A 27177-nucleotide genomic window follows, 5' to 3' on the forward strand; every position below is an offset into this window, starting at 1 on the left:
ATATAACGATATAATATATACAGATATAGAACATTTAACACTTATGCTTATCACCGAACACAAGTTAAATTTAACAATAATTGTGTATTGCAGTACATTAAAACATTTTTTCAACTGATTAAATTCAAAAAGTTAATCGATTAAATATTTTCATCGATCAACAGCACTACTTAAAATGCTGGGCATTGCATGTGTGTCTGTGCCCCAGATGAGTAATATCTGCAACAATCGACATACTCCAATGCAGCCGAATCATAGGTGTCAATGATTATCGTTTAGCTATGATCTGTGGCTGGTTTCACATATCTTTAGAACCGAGAAAACCTGCTCACATAAGTACGTCATACTATTATGTTTGCTGCATGCCTGTGCAGACGTGAAAAACGATCAGATGAGCATAATGATAGAATGTAGAGCCCGGACGAGAAGTTATGGCACCAGCGCGAGGGACCCATTTTAGTTCGTTTGCTTGGACTCGCCCTCACACTCAACTGGAGGGGTGTTGGGTTAGTTGGTTACTAGCATTCCAAGTGTTCAGATCGTTCTGCTACTACCGCTATTGCTAATACTGAAAACATTGTCCTTCTGAGCACCCTCATTATGGCATTGTCTAAGGTGTGAAATCATAGAGGAGTCCATAGTCACGAACATGAAATAGCATACAATGTATGGAAATTCATGTCAGAATTGGCTGTAAATGGAATACCAATTCCATTGAAATGCGTGTGTGCAAGAGTACTGGCTGCCACTGATATTTCAAAGCGAACCTTGGCAAGAATCAAGAAACAAGGAAAAAATATTGATGCAGGAACAGCAGATTCTTTCTCCAGTCCGGAAAAATCACAGCCGAAAAAGAAGATTGTTGCAGCTGTAGACAGTTTTGATGAGGAAGTCCTAAGAAGACTCCTCTATAATTTCTCCGCTATGCATAAGCAGAGGCCGACTCTGTAATCGCTTCTTCCAAGAATGGATATCAGTGTATGATTATGTGAAGAAAATGCAGAACATTTACATTGAAAGTGAGCACGTGATGGACAGTATTTTGGAGAACATTTCCATAAACTTAGGGACATCTGATTCCAGCACAGATCAGTTGTCTGATTCGGACGGAGAATAAGAATATAAAGATGGAATAGCGGAACAAACTCTTTGTGGACAATGCCATTCACATTAAAAAAAAAACAAATCAACATTTTGTTCACATTGGATCGTACTTGACGTGCTATCTTGGGTCGTGGTGAATTTGGAGTCTTCCACTGGCTCGATGCTTTGATTCTGGATCATACCAAGACTCATCCCCAGTCACAATTCTTTGGATCGTCCTGCACTTCACTCAAGTCGCGGCAAACTCTCACGCTGTTTTCTCTTTGGTCATCTGTGAGCAAGTGAGGAACAAATTTGCAGACACCCATCTCATGTGTAAATCTTCGGTTAAAATTCACTGGACCGTCCTCCATGACAGGTTTGTTTGCTCAGACACTTCGTCAATGGTCTTTCGACGATCTTCATCAATTGCACATTTGATTTTGGCAATGTTTTCGTCATTTCTTCCTGTCGAAGGATGCCCGGGGCGTGGCATGTCTTTAGTTGACATGTTGCCAGATTTGAAACGGGAAAACCACTCGTAGACCTGTGAATTCCCCAAAGCATTATCATGAAAGGCTTGCCGAAGCATCCCAACAGTCTCGGCTGCAGTTTTCCCTAACAGAAAACAAAATTTCACAGACACTCTTTGTTCCTTGTGGTCGGCCAACTCACTAATCGCCAAACAGTTGAAACAGGAACACAAACAACACAGCACCACAAACAAACCACTTAACTCAGACTGACGCCAGCTCACTAATGGTCGTGGGAGACCCCAAACTAACACCACCTGACAGCACAACTCGTAACTACAAAGCATGGGCGCGTAACACTTACTTTTGGGTCCACCCTCGGATATACACATTGTGGAGATGGTATCATGGTGAGTGTTCAGATGAAAGATAGCTGTAGATTCTTTTCTTTGTTGTTATTAGGATTGGTGTTAAATCAGTAACTGCTACTCTACCATGCTAAGGTGGAAGGCAGTAACTTCATGAACTTCGTACCTGAGAAAAATGCGTTCAAAGTTAAATATACTTCCCGTTGCTTCCTCATTTCTGAATGGAGTTCAGATTAAAAGTGTAGTTGTAAAATAAGCAGGAAATTTATTTATGGTATCAGAAATTTAAATTTTCCGCAAACTGATTACAGCAGATACTACCTTTTACAGAGCATAAAGGAACTTTTGTTGAAGCAGTAAGTGGAAGTAACTGCCTTTTTTTGTTGTATGACGTATTTCTTACTTTGATCGTACAGTACTAGAAATAAATACACTTTGAAGGATGTTTTGGATTTAAATTTTATTATAGTAGAATTAAATTACAGAATTTACAGACAAAAATACAATTAAGTTTTCGTGAAACGATATCTACCCGAAAATACACAAGAAATAAAGATTATTTATGTCCGCTTTATTGAATAGAAAATTTAAGAACAATTCAACTCGCGGCCAAGACATAACATGTTGGTTATTCATATTCAGAAATGTTTTACCGGAATGACGTATTTTCAGACATTAGCAAAGTCAATTTTTTTTATTGTTATATCTTTACTTTTTGTTTGGAGATTTTCTCAAAATTTTGGAAGGTGGACAGGTTGCACGTCATGTTTAAAAAAATTAAGTTCAAAGTGTTCACTTGATTCATATATTGTTTTGTATCCAAGATTATAATTTGTCTCATTGCACTGGAAGCCCTAATCATGGCAAGTTTTACATTCAGAGTGCCAGGAGTATAGAGAAAGATACTGTAGCCTATACTTACTGCTTTCTGTCATTACTGAGGTTGAAGGTCGGGATTCTAATACAGTTAAGAAAGTTGTATAGGTACCGACACTGCTCTCTTAGAGTGTGGTCAGTAGGCTACTTACTGCTTTCTGTCATTACTGAGGTTGAAAAAACAGCAAAGCAGTAAGTGATTTTTCGTTTGATTTGAACAAAAATAAATTTGTACTGCAAAATATCGAGACGAATCCAACGATACCAAACATGGCAGATTTATATTTTTTTGTAGTTACTGTCGTCTTCCTTAGCATGAAGGCACTGGCAATTACTGCCCATAGATATCTTTTCTACATAATTATTACCAAATTTCATTTTCTTTTTATAGGAGTTGGTACAACTAGAACTAATCCCAATGACCTTCTCCAACTTTGTAAGTAACTCCACAATTTGCCAATTTGCAGTACAGTATAATTTATAGTAACTACATAGATCTTTAAAAGCTGTATCATGGACACTCTATGAAAAGTATTCATTGATAAAAATCATAAATTAGATTTAGTTTTAGAACAGATGCTGATAACAGTTTTGGTTTATACCAGGTGTCTCAGAAGACTGCTGTCATAGGGCAAATCGGAAGTTTTGATGTACCGGTAATGATTGTTGTATAGACCTATTTATAATACTGATATCTCAGTCTTTGAGATAGAAAAAGCATTTCTGTAAAAGATGTTCAAATTGGTTTCTCTCCTGAGCCTTGCAGATACGGATACGAGCATGGAAGACCTTGGTACATTGTTGTGTGGCATGCAGCACTGAGATTATCAGTTGGACGTGGACAGATTTAAGGTGTTGCCACAGGAAAAAGTCAAGGTTTGTGAGGTCTGGGGACCTTGGGAATCATTCCATAGGTCCGACTGAACCACAGTCCAGGAACATTTTCGTTAAAGCAGTCCTGTACATGTACACCAAAATGCAGGGGAGCTCCGTCTTGTTGGAATTAGACTATCCTACTTCCTACTACTACCATATCGCCAACGTACTGTTCCAACACATCTTCTGCGAGCTGCAGACATCGTTCAGCGTTGACGCATCCTGCAAGGAAAATTCGTCCCATTATCTGTTGTCCATGTATCACGCACCACACTTATTCTGGGTATCAATATATTGTGCTATGTGGGGATTCTCTTGCTCATTACACCATGACCATGATACTCTCACTGTTAATTTCATTATTAGTATTTTTATTAGGTTATTTTATGACGCTTTATTAACATCTTAGATTATTCAGCATCTGAATGAGATGAAGGTGATAATGCCAGTGAAATGAGTCCAGGGTCCAGCACCGATAGTTACCCAGCATTTGCTGATATTGGGTTGAGGGAAAACCTCGGAAAAACCTCAGCCAGGTAAATTGCCCCAACCGTGAATTGAACCCGGACCACCTGATATTGCAGCCAGGCGTGCTAACCATTACTCCTCAGGTTTGGACTCATTGTTAGTAAACCAATTACAAATTCTTGCCAATGATCAATATGACCATGCAGTAACTGTAAAAGTTTGTTTTATAAGAGTGGAATGTATGATATTGCAGAATACTTTGCATAGAGGTTTTAGGAATTCCAAGTTCCTGTTCAATCTTTCGCAATAATCGGGTGGGACTTCCTGCTAACTTGATCAAGTACTGCAACAGAACTGTTATTACCATGGGACACCCTATATGTGGTCTCTCTCCTACAGAACAAGTCTCCTGAAGGAGTTTGAAGTTTCGACCGATGGATAATTTTCCAGGTCTCTTTGATTGGATGGCAACAGTGAAATTCGTCCCATGTTTGCCATTGACAGAGAAAGACCCAAGACATGCTGAATTTCGGCTTTATCTTGCATAGTATATGTTCCATCTCTGGCAGCCATTTAATCTACATTTGCTTAACTGTACCAAATCATTGTCATTACATCAGTTACTTCCTATTTTTCCCATGACACCAACTTTTGGGACACTTTGTATACTTTGCTTTAAGAACTTTATTTTGCTTCACCTACACGAAACTTACTGTGAGTGAATATGCATTTCATCCAGGCATATTACTGCATTTGTCACACGTAAGGACATAGAAGACGATAATAGTATACGTCAGAAGGCACAACAGTTTGTGGAGGAAGTGAACATGTTTATAAGAGAGGAGGGTATGGAGAAAGGTAATGTTTGGAACAGTGACCAGAGTCAATTCCAGTATGAAATGTCTTCAGCATCAACACTGTCCCACAGAGGAGAGAAATCTACCGCTAGTGTGTTGCAGTCTGTACATAGCTCTGCCCACAGCTACACAATTGATGTGGCTTATCAATGATGGGCAGACTAGCAAACAAGTTGTGCATCTGTTTTCAAGGCACTTTCTGCCCAAATATTTCAAAGAAACTTGAAACAACCTGTCCACGAAACATTCATGTGGAGGCAAGCAAAAGTGAAAAAATGACTAAAGAACACATGAAACGTTTTCTAACTTCAGTCCTTGGCGAACATGTAACAAGTGAAAAGAGCTTATTGTTGCGTGATTCCTGGTCAGGTCATACAGATCGTACCCTTCTAGATGCAAGTTTTCCAAACAAAGATGTTATGCTGAAGATACTGCCACCGAAAACAACAAAATATTGCCAACCCCTTGATGTTTACTTCTTTCGGCAATATAAAGTCTATACCAGAAGGATTACTGATTTTGTAAGACTACAGTGTGCCAAACCACAAGTGAAGATACAAGATCGTTATTTCATCATGAAACTTCAGCTGTGATTTGCAACCAATTTGCTGCACCTACGTATAAGCCTATGTTGCAGTATGCTTAGCTAAAAGCCAGGTTATGACAGTAACATACCAACATCATCATTTGAAAATGTGATTAGTGTGGCTTTTGATATTGGTCTGCGTGAATGCGAAAGTGATTTGGATGTGATAACGTGCATTAGTGAATGATTGTTTTCAGTTAAATTAAATTTAAACAAGAAACTCGTCAATTGTCAATTTAGATACTGACAGTCTTACTAATAAACTGTGTATAGTTTTTATACGAGACTTACGCAGAGTTTTGAGACAGAAAACGTTACTAATAAACCGTGAATATGCTATGGACGTATAAACAGGCTGTAACTATACAATGGGAATTGCTTTGCAGTAGTTACATACACGAAACCCCTTGTTTAAGCGTTGTATATAGGGAAAAAATGGCCGCCCCTCTAACAGCTGTTCATATCGACTGTCATTTTATGATGATGGTTACCTTGTAATCACAGAAGAACAAACCAAAGAACATAGAATTATTAGAATAATATTGCTGTAGCTTGTACTCTTTGACCAAAATGTAGTGTGATAATCGATTAGAGCCAGTTGTACTACCGATATTTAACACTCCACACTAGAGCGCTCTACCGGATGCAGTAGAGAACCTCAGATATTCTATTACCTTTCGTAATGAAGTAATGAACTGTTATACACGACGTACTTAGTGATTATTGGTAAGGAATTTACACTTATAAACGAGCTACTCATTGTATAAGTTGTTATTGTTTTCTAATGCCAGGCATTTGACAATAAAGTCATTTGACCTCTTGCACTCCAATATTTTTCAAAGATATTGTCATGGTTAGCCTCTGACGCACAGATTTTGAGATGTTCTCAATCCATTTCTTGATTTGAGTTGCACAATGGACAGTTAGGAGACTGATATATTCCAAATCTATGCAGATGCTTGGCCAAACAGTCATGGCCTGTTGCCAATCTAAATGCAGCTACAGACGATTTGCGTGGTAAATCGGGAATCAACTGTGGATTATGATGCAGAGAGTTCCATTTTTTCCCTTGAGATTGTGTTATCAAATTTTGTTTGTTGAAGTCTAGGTATGTAGATTTAATCAATCTTTTCACAGAGGAATACGTAGATTTAGTAACAGTTCTGTAAGTAGCAGTGCTGCCTTTCTTTGCTAAAGCATCCGCATTCTCGTTTCCCAGGATTCCACAATGGGATGGTATCCATTGGAATACAATTCTTTTATTGAATGTTATTAGTTGAGAGAGCATTTTATTTATTTCTGCTATTTGAGATGAAGGTGTGTGTTTAGAGACTATTGATAGAATAGCTGCTTTGGAGTCTGACAATATAACTGCATTTTTAAATTTATTGATGTGGCATAGAAAATTCCTGAGACTTTCACTTATTGCAATGATTTCTCCATCAAAACTTGTTGTTCCATACCCAAGAGATCTATAAAGTGAGAAGAGACAGCACGTAACACCTGCACCTGCACCTTGTTCCCTGGAGATCAAGGATCCGTCGGTGTATAAATTAAGCCAATTTTGTGGAGAGCACCTAATATTAATTGTCTCTAAAGACAATTGTTTCATTATATCAGTGTTTATTTCTGATTTCAGCATTTCTTCTGTTAAATTTAGATTATACTCTATATTTAATAGTGTCAAAGGGTTTGATTTAATTCGTAAGTTTTCCTTTAAATTCGGGGCGTTGATTTTCTGTTTTAATTCTTGAACTATTGTATAAGTATAAGACAGTTAAACATCTGTATATAGAATTTTTATTAGTAAGACCGTGAGAGGATAGTTTAAAACTAATGGTAATTGCATTTTAGTTTTCACTCACTCACATCTCCCGAGGGCCAATTGAAATTTCAAATGGCACCCCTATATTTATTAGGATACTTAAATTTAAAAGATTATTCAATATTGTTTATACATATTTTTCATTTGTTCTCATACCTTTTGTTTTCTATCCTCCCCTGGCAACATGCATATTATTATTGGTGATTAGGTCTTAAGAGAATAAAACTGCAAAGACTACATTGTTAGGGGTTATGATTTTTAGAAATTTAGCATTTTGATTTTAACATTTAGCATTTTGTAGCATTCATACATTCGTCATTTTGCGTTCTGTGGCGTTTTGAAGGAAGACATGGACTCTACGTCACTATAGGAGGATAGGTCATGTCTTTTGAAAATATTGGGGATTAAAATAATACTGACATGGAGGTACTAATTTAATTTATGATCCTGTTAATCATGTTCATGAATTCGTAACAAAGAAATCGTAGAAGGAACACGCCTGTACATTTTCTTCCGTCATTCGTGTTGTCTTATTACTTCCTACATTAAATTGTATTTACTGAAAAATCTTTCAGCATCTACGCTGCCGATAGGACCCAAAATATATTGCAGAATGCTTAGGTGGCTACTTAAGCTTTAAAGCCAATGACATTTACACCCAGTCCACATCTTTTTGTTCTGAATATTTTGAACAATTTTGGTATTAAAATATTCATAACCCTCAAGGAACTGTTCATGTTAACATACGGGAAAATTGTTTTTATTTTGGTCTCACATAAACTTTAAAACAACTGATAATAACTGGCAAGTAAAGATGGGGTCAAAAAGTTTAGCAATGCCTTGCCAAACAATATGTGCACAATTTTCCACCATATGTGTAGTAAACTATGTTGCACTTGGCCGTACACTCCATAAACAGGGGAAACTGCACTGTTTATTCCTCTTAAGTCGAAGGATGTGACACAGCACATGTACAGTGCACAGTTAAGTGAAGGAGCTTGCATGCCATAGGTAAAACAGTAATATATACTTAAACAGAGTTACAGCCAGAGCATTCTTACGTTTGGCAACCCTGAGTGGAGGCCAAGGTGGATGCTAGATGGAGCACGAGGTTTGAAATTGGTATTGACATAACAGTGCTAGAGTAAGTAGAACCCCGATCATCCGTCACCCTATTAACCGATTGGCAGATTATCCGACTGTCTTTCTTTCGCTCTTTCCTTACTCTCTTTCTTTCTTTGCTGTGGGTAGTACTGTACCTTATGTTATTACTTATTTGTTTAGAGTGTATTATTACAAGCCTTTGTTCTTTGGTGCTGTGGAACATTCGAATTGCAACAATGCTTTCTTTATTATAGAAAGATCTACTACCTAGTACTGATCTTGTAATAAAATGAAGCTGACACAATAAGAAATTAAACTTGTGAAACATATTGAGAAAGTAGTTTTGACAGTTCCGCAGTGTAGGTGTTGTTAAATATTGTGCATTGTCGACTTTAAACTCATTTTAAGAGTGGTATTCACCTGTTCGTTTGGGTTCTGACTTTATTGTGAAATGTCCGTTTAATATTTTGTGCATTTGACAGTTCATATTTTTAATATAGCAGTCGTGCTTTCCAATACTTTTGAACTGTAGTTTCTTCTGATCTTAATACTTCACAGGTCTTCAAGTGGTCTTCATTCATTTCTGCCGGATCGTTACACAGGACACATATTGGTGAAGCTGAGATACCTATTCTGTAGAGATGACTTGCTAGACAGTCATGATTTGTCAATAGTCTGAAGGCTGCAATTGCTGTTTTCCTTGGTCTCTGGGGGATTATATCTGGGTTGGAAAGTAGTGTAATCCATTTTTTGTCTTTAGCACTTGATTCTATTTCTTGTAGGTATGAATAAGAAAATTTTGTAGTGATCAAGCGTTTTATTGAGGAATATGAGATATTAAATTTAGGCTTTTGTTTTATTGTTGTGCCTTTCTTTGCAAGTGTGTCTGTGGTTTCATTCCCCATGACTCCACAGTGTGCTGGAATCCATTGGAGACGGACAATCTTATTAACTTTTTGGAGTTGTGTCAACATTTTGTAGCATTCCCTTATTTTTGTTGACTTCTTTGTAGCATTTGAACATATTCCCTGAATTGCAGCTTTAGAATCTGAAAGAATTACTGTCTTGTTATATTTATTTAAGGGAAGATTTAATAATTGTCGGAGAGCAATGTGTATAGCCTCTATTTCACCATCATAATTTGTTGTGTCTCTGCCAACAGAATGATAAAAGGAAAAATGTGTACATGTAACTCCAGCTCCAGTAAGGTTTTCTGTGGTGGATCCATCGGTATATACGTGTAACCATTCTTCTGTAGGGTATCTAGTATTGATCGTTTCCAGTGCTAGAAGTTTCATATTATCGTTCCCAGTTCTCTGATGTGTCTAAATGACCACAAAGCTAACAAAATGTCTGGTAAGATTCTCGCGCGGTTAGTTAAAATTTTACATTGGCAAATGTTTCTATGCAGCCGCAGCATGACTATGTTGCCACGAATGTACTTCCTAGAACTGTAGTCTCACATCCCCCTGTGAAAACTCAGTTTATAATAATAATAATAATAATAATAATAATAATAATAATAGTAATAATACACAAAATTTTAAACACCGATAATCTAAGTTGTACACAATTTTAATAATGACTCCCGTTAACAAAATACTGCGTAGGCCACTGTAACTGATAATGGAAATAATGGATAAACTCTTAACAAAGAAAATTTCCAAAATAAAACTTCAATTAACGGGAACAGGATGACAAATTGATTTGCAGTAGCTCACATTCATCATCACTGCAAGGATCAGTGAAAGGTGTGCAAAGCAGGGAAAGAGAAAACATAGTGCATAAGGGCCAGTGCCTTACATGGCTGACAAACCACGAATTTCTATTAGTGTCTTAATATTTTTCAGCTAGAGAGGGAGAGGGAGATATATAAAACATATAAAAATAATTTATATATCTTCTCACCATTCGTGAGCTGCCACAAGAGACAAAGAGTACTTAACCATAGAAATTTTTACAAGTTCATGAAAAACCATTGATTTTGTTTTAACAATGAAATTCCTACAAGTACATAGTACATTGATTGTTAAAAATATTTCTAATTAATGTTAGCCTATTAGTGTATGGGCGAATCCAGAAATGCATATAGAGTGTTAGTTGGGAGGCCGGAGGGAAAAAGACCTTTGGGGAGGCCGAGACGTAGGTGGGAAGATAATATTAAAATGGATTTGAGGGAGGTGGGATATGATGGTAGAGACTGGATTAATCTTGCTTAGGATAGGGACCAATGGCGGTCTTATGTGAGGGTGGCAAAGAACCTCAGGGTTCCTTAAAAACCAGTAAGTAAGTAAGTTAGCCTATTTGAGTAGCAAGATCTTCACCAGATACTTCTAATGTTTCAAAAGCAGCTGTCAAACACCCATAATTCGACAAAACATAATAATTATATTATATTCTGTGATTGTATCCCTTCTAATAAGTGTTACATATTTGGTTTTAAGCAAATGATTTAATCACTTGAATTCTATTACAGATTTTCAGTTCATTTCTTTATAGAACCACAAGACGAGATTAATATATCCGAAAATGACACATCACACCTCAACAAAGACATGCCACCTAATTAGTGTTAGTTGCCTGCCATTAACCAAATGATTTAATCACTTGAATTGTAATATATTCTGTCATTTCTTTTCTTTATAGCAGCCAACATACCCGAAATGACACAGACCTGGACGTCACATAAATGTGAGTTCATGTTCACTTTCCTGAAGTATGATTTGCGGGTGAGGGCTGTCTGCAGTCAGTGTCATAGAGCAGCATTGAATCTGTGAAACTGTGTCTCTATGGACTGAGACCTACAGACAGCATCACTCAAAGTGATTGCTGATGTGAATGGTTGGGGCTATTAGACACACTTGAAATAAACATTTCATATCTTCGAACATTATTGAAATGCTGAGCTTTTGGAAATAAAAGTATATTGTTAAGATCGATTCACATTCATCCTATTTAAAATTAAGTGTTCTAATAATCACACAATTCCCACAATAATACATACAGTCACGTCAGTATAATATAACCATTTCCATTTCTTCATACTTTTTTCACCCACTTAGCCCCCCTCGCTCTTGGGTGTGCCAATGTTTATTTGTAAACACTCTCATTCTATCGAATTTCGTTGTTATGGCCTCAAGATAAACTTGTAACCAGAATATGTGGCCCCGCATTAGTCCTATGTTACCTAGCAAGATTCATCGCCTTGTTCAAAACTAATAAGTTCCTTATCAAATGTCGTGACCTTATATCATCTAATCTGGATTTCAGAAAATTACAGTTAGGCGTTACGATGTTGTTTATCAGCACAATTTTCTTACAGTTACTACAATTGCATTCAGAATATTATACTGATCATCACAATTAATATTTTGCCAAATTTATTATGAGAAGGGGAGTTAAGCCATAGCCGCATTTGTTGTGGGGATTGTAAAAATGTGATAGACATTCAATGTAAATGTACATAAATACAACAACCACGATAAGATTGAGAAAACTTCAGAAACAAAGATGATTATGGAGGAAATGAAATCAGAGAAGTGTATGAAATATTGTTATTAATATTATGGAGATTCTAAATTACAGTGAAATCTTAATGAAATGGGGTGGGCAGTGTTCAAGAAAGTATGTAACAACCAGACATCGGATTCTAGGGCAAATGCCTATTTTGTTTCTTTAGGAGAAAAGTAAAAATAATTATTAATATTTGTGTTTCATGGAAATTGAAAGGTATTCAAAGAGTTTTATAGTGCCCTAAAATGCCCTAAAACGGTTATTAGAGCCTAATTTGTTAATATTCACCTAAAAATGCCTAACTCACTGTAAAGTTTCGCATTTTACTCTTACTTTTTATAATTTATACATACATTCACTGCGAAATTTAAGGCATTTAAAAAGTGGAAAGTTTGCTTCACACTGGCCATGAAACCATTGATAAAGGAAACAAAATGTTTTGAATCTCACGACACTCGCAATAGATTTCACCGAATTTAACATGTTTGGAGGCATAAATGCCGACAAAGAACCAACCTTAGTTTTGAAGCAGGCAACAATCAAAACATGTGCTGCTACCGATTCAGAGATATACTATACTATAAAAATGACTGTTTTCGGTCTGAAACCGATTAGCTGTACTGCCCTTCAGAGTGTCATAAAATCACAATTTTTGGAGAAAGAGTGTTTTTGAAATATTTATGAAAAGTCGTAAAACTGCGAATTAGTAGGGTAAACCGTTACAAAATATTTAAAAGAATGGCCCTCCTAGTGTTAACACTACCAGGAAATGCAACAATAAGTGGAACTTTGTATTTTTGTCCAATTGAATCTCAATAACAACGGTTCATTTGAATGCTCGTTAACAGTTGCTCTTTCCCTCACCTTATTTGTGTTGAGAAGTTTTGAGCGGTAGGACGTTTTCCTGTGAAGTTTAACGCGATAATGCCGAAAAATGTAAGTGCAAAATCTACATTGATCCGGCAATGGCTAACAGAATATTCAGAATTCACTTATGATGGAAAAATAATATTCTGCAAGATTTGTAGCAAACAGGTATGTAACAATAGTTGAAATATATAAATTCTATTAATTTTAATGAGTAGGCCTATAATATTTATACATTGACTGAGCTATCCTGAGGTATAATTCTTTTTAAGACAACTACACTTTAACCTTTTAAATTCCGATAGTTAAAGTATTTGCAGGTCATTAAAATTTTGATTGTTCGAACCCACTAACTTTGTGATAGAAATACGGCAATACAACAATTAGGATTTTATTTTAATTCAGTTTACTTTACATTTTTAGATTTCGCAAGAAAAGAAGTGCCACCTAAAGCAGCATGTGCAAGGAGCGGCTCATAAGGCTAAAGCTCAGCAGAAAAATCAACTGCAACAAACTTTACTAACACAGCCTACTTCATCCAATCTCAGCAGCAATTTCTATGCTGATTTAACCAGAGCATTTGTTGCTGCTAACATTCCCTGGAATGCAATTGAAAATCCGGTTTTAAGACAGTTTTTACAAAAATACTGCAAACAAAATATCCCATCTGAGTCGACCCTAAGAAAAAATTACTTAGAATATACAATGAAACTTTAGCTTCCATTCGGGAGGATATAGGTGATTCTTACATATGGGTCTCTGTGGATGAAACCTCAGATCCTATGAATAGGTATATAGCAAATATGGTAGTAGGAAAACTTAGTCCTGATGGACCTTCGATTCCACACCTCATATGTGTTAAGGAACTTTCGAAAGTGAATAGCCAAGCCATTGCTTATTTTGTAAATAAAGGCCTACAGTCTTTATATTCAGGTAATATAGACGATTCTAAAGTTCTGTTGTTTTGTACTGATGCTGCCTCATACATGGTTGCTGCAGCTCCACTTAAAACATTTTATCCTAACCTCACGCATGTAACCTGTCTAGCACATGGCTTTCACAGGGTTTCTGAAACAATCCGGAATGAATTTCCTCTTGTCAATTCGTTTATTTCTAACACAAAAAAATGTTTTTGTAAAGCCCCATCCAGGATTTCAATATTCAGAGAGAACTTTCCAGATATCCCACTCCCACCTCAGCCGATTGTTACACGATGGGGAACCTGGATTCAGTCAGTGGTGTATTATTCTAAGTATTTTAAAGAAGTGGTCACAGTTATTGATAAATTACCTGAAACTGATAGTGCAGCGTGTGTGAAAGCAGTGAAAGATTGTCTGAATGACTCACGAGTGAAAAACAATATTGCCTACATAACATCAAACTTTTCTTTCATACCTGCAAGCATTGAACAATTAGAACGTGAAAAACAATCTCTTTGTAGCCAAATAGCAATAGTAAAGGAAGCTCAAGTGAACATACATTCTGCTTTGGGCGAAACTGGGAAAAAAGTTAAAAATAAGTGGGACAACGTATTAAATAAGAATGTAGGATTTTCATTGTTGGAAAAAGTATCAAGAGTGATATCAGGGCAAAGTGTAAATGTTCCAGTAAGTATTGATGTTTCTATTGTACCTAATTTAAAATTTGCGCCTCTCACATCAGTTTCGGTTGAAAGAAGTTTTTCTGCTTTCAAAATGATTCTCAGTGACAAAAGGCAAAGGTTAACTGTGGAGAATTTAGAAAAAAATTCTGGTGATGTACTGTGCAGATAATTATAATAAAGTCTGAGCATGGAACTGAATTTCAATAACTTAAAATGAGTAATCTTGATATCAATAATCATTATTTCATTAGTTTCAATATATTAAATTTGTGCAGCTCTGTTTATAAATATAATATAGTATTCTTTTTTAATGTTTAAACATACTTTTTTGTGCGTATTTTAGTGTATAACTAAAAATTTCAGTGAAAGAAATAAGTATGATACCTTGATGTGCCTAAAATGCCTATTTTCATTAAAATAGAGCCTAATTTTACAAATTTTGAGCTTATTTTAGGCGCCTAAAACTGCAATTTTTAGTGCCTAAAAATCCGATGTCTAGTAACAACACAGTACTGGTAGATGTCAAGGAATGGCTTTCAGAGTTGGTACAACTCACGTATAGTTTGGAAATGTGGTAATATTTTCGTAGGCTATGATGTTAATGTTGAATTCTGAGATGATTGGAAATCAAACTCGCGAAATTTGTAATTCACTTGTATTATCGAAACTTATCCAAATTTTGTTTACATTATGTAACTCACCCATAAATAGACAATAACATATTTTCTGTATTGCAGTGGGTCAGCAACAAAATTATTTCATGTTTTCACTATTACTCCTTTTATATATTAGTATTACTTAATGTCTTCATTTACTCGAGGGAAGATCTTGCTCACCACGTTACTCCTGTATCTGTTGGATGATCGATCACCTCTGCTCAGGCTAGTGCACGTGACGACAATAGTTTGTTGGTTGACCTTGGCCATGGATTGTTATTAATGTCTTAATTTATATTCAGCTTTAAGTAGTGTTAGGAAGAAGCAATCCCACGTGCTACATAGCACACGTGGCAGTGGGTGATGTAGACAGTGTGACGCAGGGAAATAACTCACATTGTTATGTAGTTTGTATTTTGTATTGATTTGTTATACAAATTAGTGTTATATATCTAAACTTGTGCTGATTTGGTACAGATTGTAAATTTATAATTTATTTATTTGTTTATGTGCTGAGAGGTCTTTTTTGTCTGAATTCCATCTTCAGCCTGATTCAGTTTATGAACAATACATCTACTTAGTGTTGAATACACAGTTCTGCACCAGATATTTCTAATGCTTCAATAGCAGCTGGCAAAAACCTAAAACACGACATATCATATATTATATTGAATGCTTGCATCCCTTCTATTTAATATTACTTTAATCGAAATGTTATTTCTTCTCTTTACAGCCTCTGTCTGGCCTGGTATGCCGCCTCTGCCCCACAACAAGTGTGGTGAGTTCACATTTACTGTTATTTGTTTGTTTCCTGTGGGTCACAAAGATATATAGGCAGTGATATAAGGCAACATTGAAGCTGTAAAACTGATTTCTTATTGAAAGTGTGGATGAACTGAGAATTACAGAAAGTGATTCCCTGGTAGGAATGGGTGGGCTATTAAATACACTCAAAATAGAATTTACCAATTTTCGAACATTATCGACATTTTGTGCTTTTTTAAATAAAAGTGTATTGTAAAAATCTATTCACGTGGATGCAACTTAGAATAAATTTTTTTGTAAATCACACACTTCCCAGTATAATAGATACATACACGTCAGTGTAATATAAATCTGTCCTCTTCTTCGTTTCTTTTTTTTCTTCCTTTTTCTCCATTTTTTTTTTCATTGGTTGCACTTGAGTCCCTTTAGCCCCTCTCCTTTGTGGGAGAGCCACTGTTTGCTTTTAAAGACTCTCCTTTTTTTATGAAACGTCGTTGTTACTGTTATGTAGTTACGATTTCTTGATAATAATGTAGCCCTGCATTAGCCCTACGATAACTCTCACATTACCTAAAAGACAACACGAGGTTCATTGTTTGGCTTCAATCCAGTCAGTTCCTCATTAAATGTTGTGACCTTATATCATCTGATTTGGAGGAAACAGATATTGACCTGGTTGTTTCTCTTCATCGAAAAATGCTAGTACTTGCTTAATAATATTTTTTTTTATCACTCAGTGCTACAGTATTCATGTTGATTTGACAACACTGGACTGCAAGTGCAAATAAACTATCCTGCAAGAAGGTTCAAAATTGTGAATAATGGGAGAGAGAAAGGGAGAGAAATACAAAAGAGAGAGGTAGGAATGCAAGGAGAGAAATGAATTACCGAGGCTGAGAAGGAATTAGGGTTCAATTTGCATATCTTACGGGGCACAGATCTGATGGTCCGCTGCTGGGCTAGTTGCTTGTACCTTCAGATCTAGCCAGTAAAAGCCTTGACAGTGAAAATATTATATGTCTGAGTAGAAGGCACCTGTAAAAATGGCATTCACTATGTTTTACTGTCTAATGGCGGGTACGTGACTGTTCGTCTTTCACCCACATGAAGCCAGTTTACCGATAGAGTCATTGCCCAGGGTGCACCATAGGAGGCTGGTCTGTGCAATGAGATGATGACGGAGATCTGACCTTCTCCAATGTTAGAATTATAAAAAAATTAGAAAAATGGTTTCAGTTTATGTTTGGCATATTAAATTCTGAAGTTTTCATTAATGACTGATTGTGGGTCTAACTGTGTAGTTTGTGACACACCTAGTATTTCAAGTAGATAATATGTGTGATTCCGAATATCACAAATAAAACCGTTGTTATTTCTTCCGAAAGACTCCATGTCCCTTGAGGACCTTTCTCTACAGGACTGTAGGGCTGGTGTTCAGAATTACACGTGTCTATAATGGTAGGACTGTAACGTGGAGTTGGATAATTAAAGTTTCGAATCTATTCTCACCTTTTTCACTACAGTGATGGAAGAGGATATAATGTTCGTGAAATGTACCTTTGATAATTTAAAATGTAAATTATTTTTCCCACAAAAAGAGAAACTTTTACAAATTCAGTTGGAAGCAGTTTATTATTCCATTTATTAATATTTATCTTGATCCTGTTTATATTACCTTGACGTTAATGTCAGCAACACACAACAGAGCTGCATTACTGTTGAGCATTTGTTAGTAACAATATGTAATGAAATCACTGTTGCTTCTTTATTCTTCAGAACCTCGGCAAACAGGGGCCAGGTAACACAGTCTGGCAGAATATGTCGTCGCCTGAATGCAAGAACTAGGTAACTCGAAATTTGCGTTTTTTAGTTACCTCTTTTATAGCATAGCAAAAATCGCACAAAATGTAATCCAGGATCTAGGTAACTGATCGAACGATACCAGTGACATCTATTTTCCAATATAACAAATAGGTAAAAGAAAACGAGACATATTCCTTAGTGCAATAAATACGAGGGGGATCCAGGAAATAACGACCGTTCGCACATACCCTCCACGCAGCTGACTCCCCTTCCTTGTTTGAAGGTCAACTGGCTTCCTTAACATGTGTTCTCATAATTTTGTGAATACTGGTTGCAACAAGTCGCCATTGTGCATTTTGTGTTACTTCAAAATGAACGACGTGATTGATAATCCCGCCGACTGTGAAGTGAGGAGTGTGATTCGATTTTTGAATGCCCGACATTTGAAACCTGCAGAAATTTACCGGCAATTGAAAGTAGTGTATGGTGATACTGTAATGAATGAAAGAAATGTGAGAAAATGGTGCGAAATGTTCAACAATGGGCGAACAAATGTCCACGATGAAACTCGACCCGGACGCCCATCACTCATCACAGAAGACCTGAAGACTAAAGTGAACGACAGAATCTTGCAAGACAGGCGCACATCACTCGACGAATTGCATATTGCCTTTCCTGACATTTCTCGTTCCACGATGGGTTCCACGGCAACTGAGTGACCAACACAAAACTCAGAGAATGGCCTCAGCATTGACATTTTTGATGCGATATCACACAGATGGGGACGCCTTTCTTGATCAAATTGTGACTGGTGATGAGACCTGGGTGTCTCACAACACCCCAGAGACCAAGCGCCAATCACGTCAGTGGCATCATCCCTCATCACCCAAGAAACCGAGAAAATTCAAACAGACTCTCTCAACACAAAAAGTCATGGCTACTGTCTTTTGGGATCGCAAAGGTGTTCTTTTGCTGGATTTCATGCCAAAAGGCACTACGATCAATGCAAATCGTTATTGTGAGACTTTACGAAAACTACGGCGAGCCATCCAAAACAAGAGGCGAGGAATGCTTTCAAGAGGAGTTGTGCTTCTTCACGACAACGCCCGCCCGCACACTGCTGCTTCAACTCGAGAATTGCTGGATCAATTCGGTTGGGAAATCTTTGATCATCCGCCCTATAGTCCAGACCTTGCTCATAGCGATTTTCACCTTTTCACTAAGCTGAAAGACTTTCTGGGTGGTACGCGTTTTGGTAGTGATGAAGAGTTGAAGAAGACAGTGAACACCTGGCTTAATGAACTGGCGGCAGAGGAGTATAACACGGGAATTCTAAACCTAGTGAACAGATACGACAAATGTTTAAATGTAGGTGGTGATTATGTAGAGAAGTAAAGGAAGCTTCAGTTATGTAACAGACTTTGTTTTTTCAAATAAATATATTTTTTTTAATTATTACAACAAAACGGTCGTTATTTCCTGGATCCCCTCGTAAGTAAATATGCGATGTCACAAAATATGAAAAACCAAGTTACCTAGTTCTTGCATTCAGGCGACGATATGATATCCACATACTTTTTTAATCTCTGAAGTTCAGTGAAATGTGTGAATCCAGATTTACATGAAGGCCTCATATGACTACAATATTACAATGTAGAAGTGGATGATTATACATACTTGCTTCATGGGCTTGCACATATTTATGAAACTCCTTAAGTTTAGAAGAAAGATTTTTTAATGTGCTTTCCTTCATATACTCTAAGATGTTAAAAAAGAAATACATATATTAGAAGAAAAAATTTTCGTGAAAAACTTTCTGAAACTGTGTCTTTGTTCTTAGGCTAAACATCTAACAATATTGTCCAGATATTGTAATGCTCAAAATGGTGTTAAATGTCAACCCATATTGAACATTGACAAATTCAACAGATTGAGTGAATCGGTTATGTGTCTGTAAACACCTGTGTGTATTGCATTGTACAATTCTTTTCAAGCATGTATACATGAAATAGAATGATTACATATAAATACTGCTGGTAAATTTCATTCATAATTGTAAATGTGTTACAATTTAATTCTTTTTACAAAGGATTGACTCAGACCTCGGTTATAGTCTAAATATGTATGGTGATTACAAGGCAACATCATAATTATTACAATTTTCTTTTTTTACTAGATACCTCTTGTACTTTCAAGACATAATGGGCCAAAACTGTGCAGTTCTCTTTTCCCACAGTGCACCAAGAGAGATGGATATACGAATGATAATTAGGATAGAAAGATTGTGTATCCTGCAACTAAGCACTGTCTTTGTCCACCAGAAATTATACATAAACTTGCCGGGATTTGAACCAGTTCTCTGGCATTGAAAAATTGATGCTCCAGCTTTTGCCTAATGGTGTGCCAGGAAGAGGGAAATATATCTTTTGAAAATATATTTTATGTCAGTTTTGTGAATATAGTAAAGCTAACTTCATCTGAATTGTCCAGATTTACAACCCGAAATATTAAAAGATTAACATATTTTCTTTGTATTATATGAGACGGAGGCAATATGTGTGAATAATGCTGGTCATCTTCGCTGTACTGATAGTTCATTTATCGTGGAAATTCAGTTCACATGAGTAATATTTCATATACAGAAGTGAATTGTAATTTGCTTGCACTAATGAATGGAATCTTTAATTTAATCTTGACACTATGTTATATATATATATATATATATATTTTTTTTTTTCTTAAGGTATCTATGCTGGCAAGATTTTAATCTTCATTAAATACTGAACATTTATGAACTGTATTTGTTCACTTCCATGTGTGTTATTTCTAACAAGGAAAATATACCTATTAATACTTGTTTTTTTCTGATGGGAAGTTAAGTTTTTGAAAAGTACTTTCCACACTTAGTCTTCAAAAATATCAGCTTCTTGTATTTGAAAATTATACTAAAGTTAAAACAGGAAAACTTAATATATATTATCTTAGATTAATTTAATGATTTTATAACTCTACAGTCAAATCAAGAGCAACTTGAGACATAGGAACAGGTTCAAATGAACCTAAATCTAAACTATTTATGTTTGTGCTGATGGTGATGATGAATTTAAATAATGAAGCGAAGAGAGATCATCTTCCAAATTGATTTACTAGCGATTGAATTAAATTTATTACCAAAGGAATGGGAAAATATCTTATGACATAGCAGTTGAAATACTGGCTTTACTGTTAAGTTATTTCATTTATCAGACATTTGGAAAATATTTAAATTTAGAAAGAATAATAGTATCTTACATGCTCAAGTTCCTCAAATGACTTGAATACATATTTAAACTCTGAATGATCATTGAGAAGGAACACAAATTCTGTCTGAAAGACACACATTTTTAACAGTTAACAAATACAGTTGGTTGAGTCCCATGTCTGTTTATTGGTTAGTGATCATTCTTCTTTCAGACCTGACCCCAGAGTGACAACAAATTCAGCCCAGTGGTCTATAATGTGAGTGTCGTCCACTCGGAATTAACCACATATGTACAGTATCTATATTTTTGGAACCCTGTGTAAAATATGAAATGTTTGTTTCACCTTGTGTTGGCCCCTCCCCATACGTAAAATACTCACTACAAACGCGTTTCGTAACTTTCGAGACTTGTTCTGTTGGAAAGTAGTTGATTGTATGTAATTAATATACATTTTCTGATATAAAATATATATCGGGTAGTAAATAAAAATTACCTCATTACTTCCTGTTATTTTTTTTCTAGAACATTCTAGTCACTACACATTTTCAAAAACAAATTTAGTATATAATTAGTGTTGTACATACAAGTAAATTTAAAAGCTTAAAAATAAAAGTTTCAGTTTATTTTTAATGATCTTCTAACTTATTTTTCTTACATATCCCTGGTATACCGAAAGAGAGAAGGAAGAAAGACTCAAGAAGTCAAGAGCTTTAATACTTCTTTAAATATACTAAAGACATCAAGAATAGAACTGCAAACCTGAAACTTTGTTAATACAACAATCTCGTACTGATCAACCATATTTGCACTATGTACAGCATTGAAAAGTTGATAGGAAATATGTTACCGTATGTATCCAGAGCAGGCAAGGAAGTCCTTGGTGAAGTGTAATATTTGTAAATGATGGTACGGACTGAATGGACAAACGAAATGTGTGACAATCTTGTTGTTGGAATATTAATATAGGCATGAAAGTGTTACATTTGATATAGAATGGGGAAAGTGCCTCTAGTTGCCAGTAAGACAAGGAACCATTTGCAAAGGTGGTACAAGCTTATGTGTGTATTTTAAACTTTGACTAAAATGTGTGCAGGTTGTGAAGAACTGGCTACAAAAGCTGAAAACTTTGACATTATTAAAAAAAAAACAACGACATTACAAGTACAGTGTAATCAAGTCTTATAAATAAGTAAATAAATTAATATACCATCTCCAAAGCTCTGTGATGTCTAAAGAAATAAGAAATTTGGGAATAATATTTAATGTACAGTAATTCTTTAACAATGTCAGCAATACAAGAGTTCATTCATATTTTAAGCCTATCTTACTTCTGTAAATTGCATTGCTGCTCCTTTGACTTATATATGCCTGTAATTTTTATTTTTGAAAAATGTCTTCATTTTCACAAATGTTGCTTCTTTTAGTCATAGTAAGAGAATGACAATGCAAAATCTCCGCTTACATAATCATTAGTGCCCATTTAACTGTGGGTCGAATACGACCCTGTGGACATATGAGCAACCTTCTCTTGCATATTACTGTAAAGTCATCACAACGATTATTTACTAAAACTGTTGGACATAATTAATAAAAAAATGACTCTTTTGCTTAATATAACTAAAAAATGTATTATTACACTTATATTTTGTGTATACAGATACAAAGGGACATATGTACAAAACTACTATGCATATAAACTGTCTCTGTTACTCAGAAATTCCATGTGGATGCTATGTAATAGGGCATATTTACTAAGGTTGTTGGACGTAATTTAGTCAACCTTTTACATGTTTGATATAATAGGATTTTTTTTATTACTGTAAGGATTCAGTTTTTACAAAAAAAAATATGCATAACAATAAATTTACGGAACTACTGCTACCAATGAAAAAAAAGTTTTGTGGTTTTGCTTTTGCAGTAAACACATCTTTTAGATTTCTGGCCCACAACGCAAGAAAAATGGACTCTAATTCTACAGAACTGGAACGATTAATTGTGTAAATAATTGATTAAATGGCGATCTTACTTGTGTTAATTATGTAAGCATGTGTGGCTTACAGCTGTTTCGGTGTTACTTGACACCATCAACATGGATTAATTTTAGCTAATGACTGTTCTTATAAGGTCACATCAGTCCCTCCAATTATCCCTGATGCTTCTACAGAGGAGGCTCAGGAAGATAGTTGTATTTCTACCACGTTTTCATTTTCGCAATCTGTGTTTGAACAATTTCATTGCAATCTACAAACTAGTTATTGACAAAAAGTTCAGCTGGAGCCTCAAGTTGGCAATGACACAGAGATTGTTACAATATTCGCCAACCGAATCGTCACCAGTTTCATTACCGTCATCTTCCGGAGATTGTAGAACCACCCAATATTTGAAACATTTTCTTGAGAAGATACTTTCTCAAGTTCTTCCAGTATTTCGAAAGTGGTAAGACTCTTGTTGTAAGATTAGTCGTAATTATCACTACAATAAGGGAAAACAAACTTCTTACAAGAAAACATTCTGATGGAGGGAGATAAAGTTAATTAATTTCTTTCACCATGTTAATAATCTCAAAAGAAGTGCTTGTACAAATTTTGGCCACTCAACTGCAATTACGAGGGCCGTAAAAATAATAAGTTCGCCAGGGTAAGTTAACGGAAAGAAAACACGATTTCATTGGAAAAAAATATTGGAACAGACAAAGCAATTTTCGAGCAGTTTTTCAACATATTCTCACCGGAATTGAGATATTTGTCATATCATGGGATCGACAGAGACTTGCAAACGGCTATCAAACGCTGGTTCCGATCCCAAGTGGCTGACTTCTATGACACAAAGATACAAAAATTGATCCCATGATATGACAGATGTCTCAGTTCCAGTTGGGGACATGTTGACAAATAGCGCAACAATTGCTGTATCTGTTCCAATAAGTCTTACCATGCAATTGTGCTTTATTCTGTAAATGGCCCCAGGGAAAATTACTTTCTGGACGGCCTCGTAATTGCGGTCGAGTAGCCAAAATTTGTATAAGTACTTATTTTGACATTATTAACATGGTGGAAGAAAAAAAATTAACTTTTTTTATCTGCCCTCATCAGAATGTTTGCTTGTTAGCTGTGTTAGCAGGATAGTAGTTTTCCTAAAAAATTACTTCACGTATTTATAAATCGTAAATTTTCATAGGGATATTCCGAAATTACTGAAAAACAAAGATTCTCTAAATTACCACCATTGAATTTCTGTAATATATAGTGTGAATGGATGTATTGTTGCTTGAGAAGTACTCCAGTGATGACCTTGTGTAGCATCCTGAATAATGAAACTGCAATTCTCTGAAAAATCACCAATGATAATGAACTCACTGGGCTTTATTTCATTTTTCAGCTACTTAAATAATTTGCTTGGGACTTCCCAATGAAGTTGTGTACAGTATCTTGAATTTTTTAAGCCAACCAATGAAGTTATTAATGAAATTTACACAGTCACTTTCACTAAAATCATATTGGCCCTGTCAGTTGTCATCCATTCCTTGTACTAAATTACTCTGTAACAATGACGTCAACATTTCTGATAGATACATTTAAAGTTCCTTACGTTCAGGAGCATATGCTTCTTCACTTGTTGAATTTCCCGCCTCTGTTTGTAAGCATTCTTCTTCGCTTGTTCATTTGTCGACCTCACTTTCAGTCCGAGCAACTTCACTAATTATTTTCATTTTTGAAATCTTATGGCAAAAGCGTTCTCAAATTACATCACCTACCACTAAATGCGGGACCTTTTTACACATGCTACTTGTCACTTTTCATATACAGACTTGTAACGAATGTTTTTAAAGTCCGAAAGTGTTGCAACACCACAGATGACTCCAACTTTTCGTCTTTAATTTAGGCATATTGAACACTTACAACTTACAATGATGGAAAAGATCAAAATCGCCTTCTAAACTGAAGGGAAAAGTTACAATGACAGAACAGAACAAAACCACCCTCTAAACTGAAGGGAAAAAGTTGCACTGAGATTATAATAGAAAAAAAGAAACTCCCACGTGAAATCTATTAGTGTACCATTGAGCAAAATGTCGCAACATCTGGCATTTGTCATACCGATCGCTAAGCACACGTGTGGATGTCTGGTATGAGCGCGTGACGTAATACTCTGCACGCAACTTTGATCCTTAATGGCAACATTTGCAATTCTGGTTTATTTAATTTTTCCCAAAGTATTAGAGATCGCATCATAAAATTTTTGTAATAGATTAAGAAATTGTTTCTCACCGTAGAAAAAAGGAGCATGGTAAAAAAATATTCGATTTGAAAACCATTAACATTTTTTATTTTACTGTAAGTTTTAATACATGCACGAAGTAAAAATCCATAATAAGTCAGAAGTGAGTTTAAATATATAGAGTCATCATTGTATTGGCACAATTTTTACGTTGATACAATGAAGCATGTCATTTTAATAATATTTTTAGCAATAGTCTACATATCAGCTCCCCGAATATTTCACCCTTCATTACTTTTCAACCATTGGTGAGATGAAGTTTATATTAGGCCATTTAACTATTTATTATTATGACATTCATTTACTAGAATATTGAAAAAAATCCAGAACTTGACGTTACAAATTTTAAAATTTTGTATGGAATGACCCTACTGAGATATATTTAAAATCATTTGCCTCAAGTGAGGTTGACCACTGGGGTCCGAAATTAACAAACATAAAGGGTAAAGGGAAATGAAACGAGTAAAATACTTATTCGATTTGTACATTAAAACAAAAATTTATGTGTTAACATATAAATGATAGTGTAGAATTTGAAGAGAGGCTTTCAGAATTTCCATCACAATCTTGTGAACCTCATAAAAGCGAGTTTTAAAGGATTTAAGGATATTACATGTAAATTTTGGTAAACAACCCCTCACTCCAAATAGTAAGCCTGTAACATCCCAGTTGTAAAGCGAAGTGCCATATTTTTCACTGAGGTATGGAAGACAGGTACAGTACATATTCAGCTCTCTTGTCATTTATCTGCAGTGCCTGATTCGTGTCTCGTTCAAAGCAAATCGCAGGGTCTAAGACCGTAGTCGAACTTTCTTTGAATAGGATAAGAGTCGAAGATATTCCTTCATAACATGCACACACCTGAAAATAAAAGAGCTGAATATGACGAGTTTCAGATTGTTTGAAAACCAGTTGCACCAGTACATTGCTTTTATACCTTAATTTGTCTACCTGGTTGGCAAGTTGGTATAGCGCTGGCCTTCTATGCCCAAGGTTGCGGGTTCGATCCCGGGCCAGGTCGATGGCATTTAAGTGTGCATAAATGCGACAGGCTCATGTCAGTAGATTTACTGGCATATAAAAGAACTCCTGCGGGACAAAATTCCGTCACATCCGGCGACGCTGATATAACCTCTGCAGTTGCGAGCGTCGTTAAATAAAACATAACATTTCTATACCTTAATTTGCAGCTGTCTGATTATAGTGCAGGTGAATAATATATAATTAGCCTACAGTTACATTTATATAAGTTTACTGTATATTACTTTTATTTCTTGATTAACTGCTTGTCCACCCTGTTGAACTTATGAGATAATCATCTACTGTGAAGTGATTCATACTTAAATTAATTTAGTAAACTAATATTCCATGGGAAGTAGAAGTGTGATCTCAGGCTCGTTTTAATTCTGTGTATGATGCTGTTTGGATTTTTGTCAGTTTAATAGCAGGTCAATATTATAAAAATGTGTGATTTTTTTACGCTTAGAAAATGTTTTAGTATGTAACTTTTGAGTGCAGTTTAGTATTTTCATGACTTTATTTTAATATTATGCAAATAATAAAGTACCCCTTTCATTTTGTGCTACAAAATACAAATATGGTATAATATATGCACGTTTTTTATAATGATATTGCAAGAAACTTAACAAAAATGTAACATTAATTTTCTGTTACAATTGCTCTTTTCTGTACTAATTTGGAAATATGGATGCAATTTCACATTTATTTCTAGATAAATTCCATACAAGATTGCATTGTTACAAATTGGTGAGTAAAACCTTAAGTTTCTCTGAAAGCGTATATATATATATATATATATATATATATATATTTTACACCTTTCATATGACATTATTGCATTTAATTACATGTAAAAAATATACTGTCAATATAAATATCGGATGTTTGAGATATCTCATGATTCTAAATTAATA

General features: G+C 35.4%; 1 long non-coding RNA gene across 6 annotated transcripts in view; it reads left to right on the top strand.

Annotated features, from left to right (window-relative positions):
- Window positions 1-27177, top strand: part of LOC138693722 (uncharacterized) — a 136225-nt gene that overhangs the window by 35244 nt on the left and 73804 nt on the right. For 3 of the 6 annotated variants that reach the window (XR_011330408.1, XR_011330411.1, XR_011330406.1), the window contains 3 exons: window positions 3192-3236; window positions 11163-11207; window positions 15889-15933. This is a non-coding gene — a long non-coding RNA (uncharacterized lncRNA). The remainder of the gene's footprint in view (window positions 1-3191; window positions 3237-11162; window positions 11208-15888; window positions 15934-27177) is intronic. The other 3 variants (XR_011330409.1, XR_011330407.1, XR_011330410.1) reach the window with 3 other exon arrangements.

Source organism: Periplaneta americana, unplaced genomic scaffold, assembly GCF_040183065.1.
Source record: "Periplaneta americana isolate PAMFEO1 unplaced genomic scaffold, P.americana_PAMFEO1_priV1 scaffold_19, whole genome shotgun sequence".
NCBI classification, from domain to species: Eukaryota; Metazoa; Arthropoda; class Insecta; order Blattodea; family Blattidae; genus Periplaneta; species Periplaneta americana.